The sequence below is a fragment of the Grammomys surdaster genome, unplaced genomic scaffold, assembly GCF_004785775.1.
Source record: "Grammomys surdaster isolate TR1022 unplaced genomic scaffold, NIH_TR_1.0 125863, whole genome shotgun sequence".
Lineage (NCBI taxonomy): Eukaryota > Metazoa > Chordata > Mammalia > Rodentia > Muridae > Grammomys > Grammomys surdaster.
Window position 1 is genome coordinate 2,752,372 of NW_021620689.1, and position 7,574 is coordinate 2,759,945.

The 7,574-nt window shown below is 45.9% G+C and overlaps 1 pseudogene; it reads right to left on the minus strand.

Moving 5' to 3' along the window:
* Positions 1–5,432: 5,432 nt before the first annotated feature.
* Positions 5,433–7,312, minus strand: LOC114641044 (annotated as a pseudogene).
* Positions 7,313–7,574: the final 262 nt, after the last annotated feature.

Genomic DNA, 7,574 nt, shown 5'->3' on the forward strand with positions numbered 1-7,574 from the left:
AGAGAAGGAGAAGAGAGGAGTCGACGTGGGTTAGGTGGATCGTGAGCCCATGGCCATGAGGGCTGCTGACCTGTTGGAGTAGGAGTGGCCCAGGCAGAGTGTGGCAAGTGGTATCTTGGGATTATTGACGAGGAAGTAGACCGAATAGCAGAGAGTGGTGATGTCTGCTCAGCACCTAGTGCTTTAAGGCTAATTATAAACATAAAGGTTTTATATTTTTATTTGGGGACTAAATGATCAAGGTTGAGTAGAAAACCCCAGTTAATATTTACTGCAACAAAATGAGGAAAGCTGAGCTGGTTTGTTTTGTCTTGTTTTTTCAACTTGACACCAGCTAGGATCATCTGGAGAGAAGAAACATCTACTGAGAAAATGCCTCCCTCAGATGGGCCTATTAGCAAGTCTGTGGGGCATTTTCTTGATTAATGGTTGTTATGGGAAGGTCCAGCCCACTGGGGCAAGTGGTCTTGGGCTGTATAAGAAAAGCAGCCTGAGCAAGCCACGGAAAGCAATCCAGTAAACAGCATTTCTCCATGGTCTGTACTCCAGCCTCCTGTTCAAGTTTCTGCCCCAACTACCCTCAGTGAGGAATTGCTACCTAGAACTGTAAACCAATTAAGTCCTTTCTTCCTCAAGAGGATTTTAGTCTTGGTGTTTATCATCACCATAAAGACCAAACCAGAATAAGAACAATAGAGGAAGACACCCAATGTTGACCTCTGACCTCTACACATGCACACAAACATGTACATCTCTCTCTCACACACAGACACACACACACATGCATACACATGCACAGAGATATGAATCCTGTAATCCTGTATGTGAATGTCCATGCACACACACACACATATGCACACATGCAGGTGCACACATGGAATTCAGGGTTTGTAGACACGAATGTAATGCCCTCTCTTTGTTTCGTATGTAAGGCGTTCAACCCTAATTGTTTTCTACACAATTCTTGGTTCCTATAAAACTGAAAGGATATTTAACATCCATTTCAAAATCAGAATCAGATAGCAGGTGGGACTACACAGGGGCAGGAACTTCGTGTGCCCAGCCCCTGTTACCCACAAATCCTCCCACTGCCCTGAACAGAACTCTGGCTACTGCTGACAATGGGGCACCTTGAGAGCATAGGCATGCAGCCTGGAAGCAGGCCTCCGAAAGACGTGGACTTGACTTATGTTCTCATATATGGGCCACGGCAGAGGCCAACGCCAGCATCCCTCCAGAACAGGTTTTCTCCTCAGGGGCATCTTGCTTCCTTTCGGCACAATACAAGCAAATAGACCGTATGTTCCCCACGCCAAGCACAGACTGGCAAAGCGGTGTTAGATTAATGGCTTTCCTGTACAACAAAGGCCTTCCTGCACAGCGGCAGAATTCAATATGCAAACCTCACCACCCTGGCCTCAGACCCACCCTCCTGGCTCAGTGGACAGCAGCAGCTCGAACCTGTAATGTATGCATGCTCTGGCTGCTGGGCCCAAGTTATTATTCATTACGGTTTTCTATTACCCAGTGATAAATGACGCCCCCAGGCTGGCGTTGCCCCCAGAATGCTTATTACGGCTCACTTAAGTAGGCGTTGATTTAGCTTAAATCGGTTGTTCTGTTCAGCCCAGACATGGGCCTGCCCTGGCTCTGCCTGAAAGACTGCCTTCAGCAACACCTAATTGAATTCTAACTACTTGGGGCCTCCTATTAGGAAGAGGTGGGGGTAGGAAGCCCCTGTGGGGCCATAGGGTGCCCCATGCCCCAGTGATCTCTCCAGCCCGTGCAATCCTAATTTGGTAGGATCTCTCCTTTGACTCCAGCCAATAAATTTTGACAAGCAACTCCAATTAGGCCAGAGAGAACTTAGCTCACAGGGCAATGATAAAATTGAAGTTAGAAGCAACCTTGGGGTGCTATCCTGACCACCCCTAACCCTTGCCTCTAGATCAGGTGACTCAGGACATGGTAACTATGAGCTGACCATATCCATCCACCATTTGCCAGAGAGATGGGGTCCATCCTGCCCTTCACAAGGACTCAGCACAAAGGGAACTGCACCTGAGACATTGTGGCCTCAATTGGGTCAGAACCTCCACCATTCATTCATGTGAAGTTTATTGAGCATGTATCAGGTACTAACCCAGTAACAAACAAGAGAGAGAACTCTCTCCCAGCAGATGTGGTGGCACAGGCCTATGATCCCAGCACTTGGGAAGTAGAAACAGGAAAAGATTAAAAGTTCAAAACCATCCTCTGCTACAGGGAAAATTCAAGGCTAACCTGTATTATATGAGACTGCTCCATCTCCCTCCAACCACCCCACCCCCAATGCCTGTCTGCCATTATGGAGGTCACTGTCGACTTGTATTTTTTTATTGTTCATTATGTGTCAGGTATTGGTCTGGGGACTGTGTTCATAGCAGCAGACTTAAATATCATCATAGCCTATTCTATTTTCCTATTCTTACAGGGAAAAACAAACAAACAAACCAGAATTTAGGAAGCATCCAATTGCTTGCCCAAGGTTATCCTCAAGAATCAGGTCAAGTGTGGGGTGAGATTTAACCCCAAATGCAAGCACAAGCTGTAACCCCTCTTCTGTTGTTGTATGAGGCTGCACTGTGTCTTCCTCACACGCTGGAAGAGCACATGAGTTTTACTTCTTCATGGACAGTAGGTGCAAATGTTCCCTTCTCACAACATACTGGTAACAACAGCGCCTCATGGTCACAGGGGCTAGTTAGAATACTTGTTCTGCCTCATAGCAACGTGATTCTGCCCAAGCTATTTAATGCTCTAGGCCTCCCTTTCCTTTTGTAAAATGGACGGCCATGATGGTGTTGCCTTGAAAGGAGCAGTAACACTATTTCAGATTAGAGCAGGCTCTGCGGCCCTTGAGCGACAGTGCCTCATGTGGGGTGAGCTGTGGTCTCCAGTGTATGTCAGAAACAGATGATAGAAAATTAGAAAATGTCTTCAATCCCAGGTATAGGCTCACGAATGTAAACTCAGTACTCGAGAGACTGAGGCAGGAGGATTGTAGGTCCAGGACCAGCCTTGGCTATAGTTTGATATACTGTCAAAAAAAAAAAAAAAGGAAGAAGAAAGAAAGAAAGAAAAAAGGAGGAGGAAGAGAAGAAGGAAGGAGAGGAGGGGAAACAAGAGGAGGAAGAAGGAGAAGATGAGAAGGAAGGAGAGGTGAAGGAAAAAGAGGAGGAAGGGGAGAAGGAATGGGAAGAGAAAGAGGAAGGGGAGGAGGAAGAGAAGGGAGGAGAGGAGAAGAAACAAGAAGAGGAAGAAGAGGAAGAAGGGGAAAGGGAAAAGGAAGGGGAAGAGAAAGAAGAAGGGGAGGAGGAAAAGGAAGAGGAAGAAGAGAAGAAAGAGGAGGAGGAAGAGAATGAGGAACATTTCTTCACAAGAAGACAGGCTAGAAGGCTGGGAGTGTCCACACAATAGTGAAGCCCTGTGTAAGTAACCCAGTGATATCTGAGAAAGAGGATTCCATCAGGGACAAGGTCTGAGTTTCAGACATGTAACGAATGCAGGAAGTCTTTGGGTTACTCCGTGTCTTCTACCATTGCTTGCTTTTCTTGTTTTCCTTTGTAACGTTCTTAAAGAAAAACAAAAATCCTCCCCACCTCCAACTGGGTGCAAAGGGAAGGCTACTCACACAGATTAAAAGCCCAAGGGCTGACGTTTCCTCTGACACTTGCAGCTTGTTTCTTGAAATCAGAGGACAGCCCCTGCCCCCATCCCCCCTGGGGAAAGTATTAACAACAGAAACTAAAGGAAGCAGCTTTTATAACCTGTTACCACTTTTTCTTTCTTTCTTTTTCTTTTCTTATGTTTTCTTTTTTTTTAGACAGAGTCTCACCGTGTAGCTAGGGCTGTCCCAGAACACACTATGTATGCATAGACCAGGCTGACCTCAAACTCACAGAGATCCACCTGCCTCTGCCTTCCAAATGCTGGCATTAAAAGAGCCCTGCAATGGGGGGGTGGGGGGTGGAGAAGGAATCTTGTTCTACCTAAGGGCTAAAAAACACCACAGTCTCCAAAGTCCCTGAAGTCATTCAACCAACTAGGCTGACAGCAAAGTGCTTCCAACCTGGGACAGTTCCTCAGTGGGCTCTGCTTCCTCTTTTGGTTGATTGCTTGTTTTAAATTAAAAGTTCTTGCTCAGCAGGGACAGCATTTGCCTAGCAGGGGCAAAGCCCTGATATTGATCCTCAGCCTGAGGATTGTTTAAAAAAATAAGGAAAGAAAGAAAGATGAAGGTTTCTTCATCCAGGTTTTTGACAACCAAGCTTCTGGATTTGCTATTTAGCTTTTAGAAGACAGCCACATGCAGAACAGGATGCTTCAGACAGAAAAAGAGGTCTATGCTGCTTCTGTGACCCTGGTGAGCTACATGTGCAGGGGCCCCAGGGTCAGGTGACAGTGGCTGTTTTCCACCAGGTGTCCCATGAACTCAGAACCTGAGCCACACGTGGTCCTGCCTTCCCCACATTACCCTAAGGCTTGAAAACATTCCTCAGACAAGGTCACCTCTGCCTGTTAATAAGGTTCAGCTAGAGAATTATTTATCAACTTTTAAGAAATACATCATTTTCATCATAAAAAATAATATTACCGTATTTCAGAAAAATTGGGGAATAGAAAAAATAAAAGAAGAAACAAAAATAAGCCATAATTCATTCACCCTGACATTTCTATTAACATTCTTGGAACGTTCTCTTTCTCCTAAGCTTTAGCCTTTACTCCACCATAATCATTGTGAACTCACTATACATATATATATGTGTATATATATATTGAACTCAATACTCAATACAATATATATTTGTCAGCCTAATACCACTGCCTAAGCATTTGGGGGGTACCATACATAATCTAAGTAAATGTCATTTCAGTGACTCTAATCCTCTACAGAGTTGTGGGCAGTTTCCCTAGGTAGTCTGTCTATTGAGGAGCATGTTATCATTGAAAGGAACACTGCAACAAACATCAGTACAACTATGATTTTCTTCTCCAGTATTTGAGATTATTTCTTTTCAGTCAGATTAGCAAAAAAAACCAGATATCTCTTATGTGGTCCTAATTTATATATACATATATAATATTTACATATATATACATATATGGGGGAGTGGCAGCAAGAAGTGCCCTAGGAAAGAGACAGTACTCAGTACATTCCATCTTCTTCTTCTTGACTGTGTAATGGGGATGATGATGTCACCTGCCTGCAGGGCTGGCTTTAGGATTACTTCCTGGTATGTGATTAGCACCACCTGTCTCTGGCTATAACTCATCGATAAATGCAAAGCACCAGTCACATGGGATGAAGAGTGAATTAACCACGGGGCTGTCTCTGTCTCACAGTAATAAATAAGGAAAAACAAAACAGCTAATTCGTGTTATGATAAAACTCAGGGCAAGGCGAAGCAAGGAGGTACATCCTGCAGGAGCTCAGGTGGGGTGGGGATTGGGGTGCTATACCAAGTACAGCTGACAATGGAGGACACACAGAGCATTGTGGGAACGGCACATGTAGGGATAAGCATTAAAAACCAAGCAACAAGGACCTGAGAGATGACCCATGGGTAAAAGCACTTGTTTCACAAGCATAAGGACTGGAGTTTGAATCTCCAGCAGCCATTTAAAAAGCTGCATGTATCTACATTGCCATAAGGAAGGGTGGGGCAAAGACTGGAGGATGGGTTGGGTTTGCTGGAAGTCAGTCTAGCTCCAGATTCAGTTAGAGACACTGTCTACAAGAATCAAAGAGTGGTACAGCAGGATACCAAACATCTTCTCTGTCCTCTGCACACACATGCACAGGCATGTGGAACACACACGCACACTCGTGTGAGCATACACTATACTCACATACCCCAAACACATTTGAAAAAAGAAAGAAAACAGAAATGTTTTGAGGGGTAGACAAAGGGTGGAGGTGCATTCCCCAGGGAGAAAAAACAAAACCTATATTCAAAGTCTATATGGAAACATCTAGTAGGTCCATGGTAGTCATAGGATATATATGTGGTCACTCAAGGAACAGATCATTTTTGGGGGGGAGGGGCAGGTGCAACGAACTTTATTGGTGGTATTCAAGAGAGTAGGGAGGGCTCCCTAGGCCCCTCCTGTTGTTATGGGGGTCTGGGATGGAAATTGTGAGGGAGATGCTCAGTGTTGGGGACAGGGACTCCTCAGTAACTGAGGGCCTCTCTCTTGCTCTCAGTGTTCTTGCTGGGGTGGGTGGTCCAGGGTTTCTGACTCCTTGAAGGCCATGTAGGCCATGAAGTCCACCACCCTCTTGCTGAAGCTGTATTCATTGTCACACCAGGAAATGAGCTTTACAAAGTTGTCATTGAGAGCAATGCCAGCCCCAGCATCAAAGGTGGAAGAGTGAGGGTTGCTGTTGAAGTCACAAGAGACAACCTGGTCCTCAGTGTAGCCCAGGATGCCCTTTACTGGGCCCTCAGATGCACTTTAGTGGAGCTTTGATGCCTGTTTCACCACCTTCTTGATTGCATCATACTTGGCAGGTTTCTCCAGGCAGCATGTCAGATCCACAACGGATACATTGGGTGTAGGAACATGGAAGGCCATGCCAGTGAGCTTCCCGTTCAGCTCTGGGATGACCTTGCCCACAGCCTTGGCAGCACCAGTGGATGCAGGGGTGATGTTCTGGGCAGCCCCACAGCCATCATGCCACAGCTTTCTAGAGGGGCCATCCACAGTCTTCTGAGTGGCAGTGATGGCATGGACTATGGTCGTGAGCCCTTCCATGATGCCAAAGTTGTAATGGATGACCTTGGCCAGGGCAGCTAAGCAGTTGATGGTACAGGAAGCATTGCTGTCAATCTTGAGTGAGCTGTCATATTTCTCGTGGTTCACACATCACAAACATGGGGGCATCAGCAGAAGGAGGGAAGATTTTGACCTTTTGGGCCCCATCCTTCAAGTGAGCCTAGGCCTTCTCCATGGTGGTGAAGATGCCAGTAGACTCCATGACATACTCAGCACCAGCATCACCCTATTTGATGTTAGCAGGATCTCGCTCCTGGAAGATGGTGATGGGCTTCCCATTGATGACAAGCTTCCCATTCTCAGCCTTGACCGTGCCATTGAGTTTGCCATGGGTGGAGTCATACTGGAACCTGTAGGCCATGTAGTTGAGGTCAATGAAGGGGTTGTTGATGGCAACAATCTCCTCTTTGCCAAGTATAGAGGAGAAGGCAGCTCTGGTAACCAGGTGCCCAATACAGCCAAATCTGTTCACATCGACCTTCACCATCTTGTCTATGGGATGAGGCAGGCTGGCACTGCACAAGATGCGGCTGTCTCTGGAACAGGGAGGAGCAGAGACCAAGGGAACAGATCTTATTGCAGGATGAGCTTGCTTTCTCAAACTCTCTGCTGGTTCCCTAGTCTTGTCAATCAAAGCTCCTCTTCAATGTGGATATGATGAGGAGAGGTGAGGTATTAAAGGTAAAGTGTACCTCTCAGAGCTTACACTTAGCTCCCTTTTAAATGAAAAAGTGCAAATTATAAGATCAGTCCCA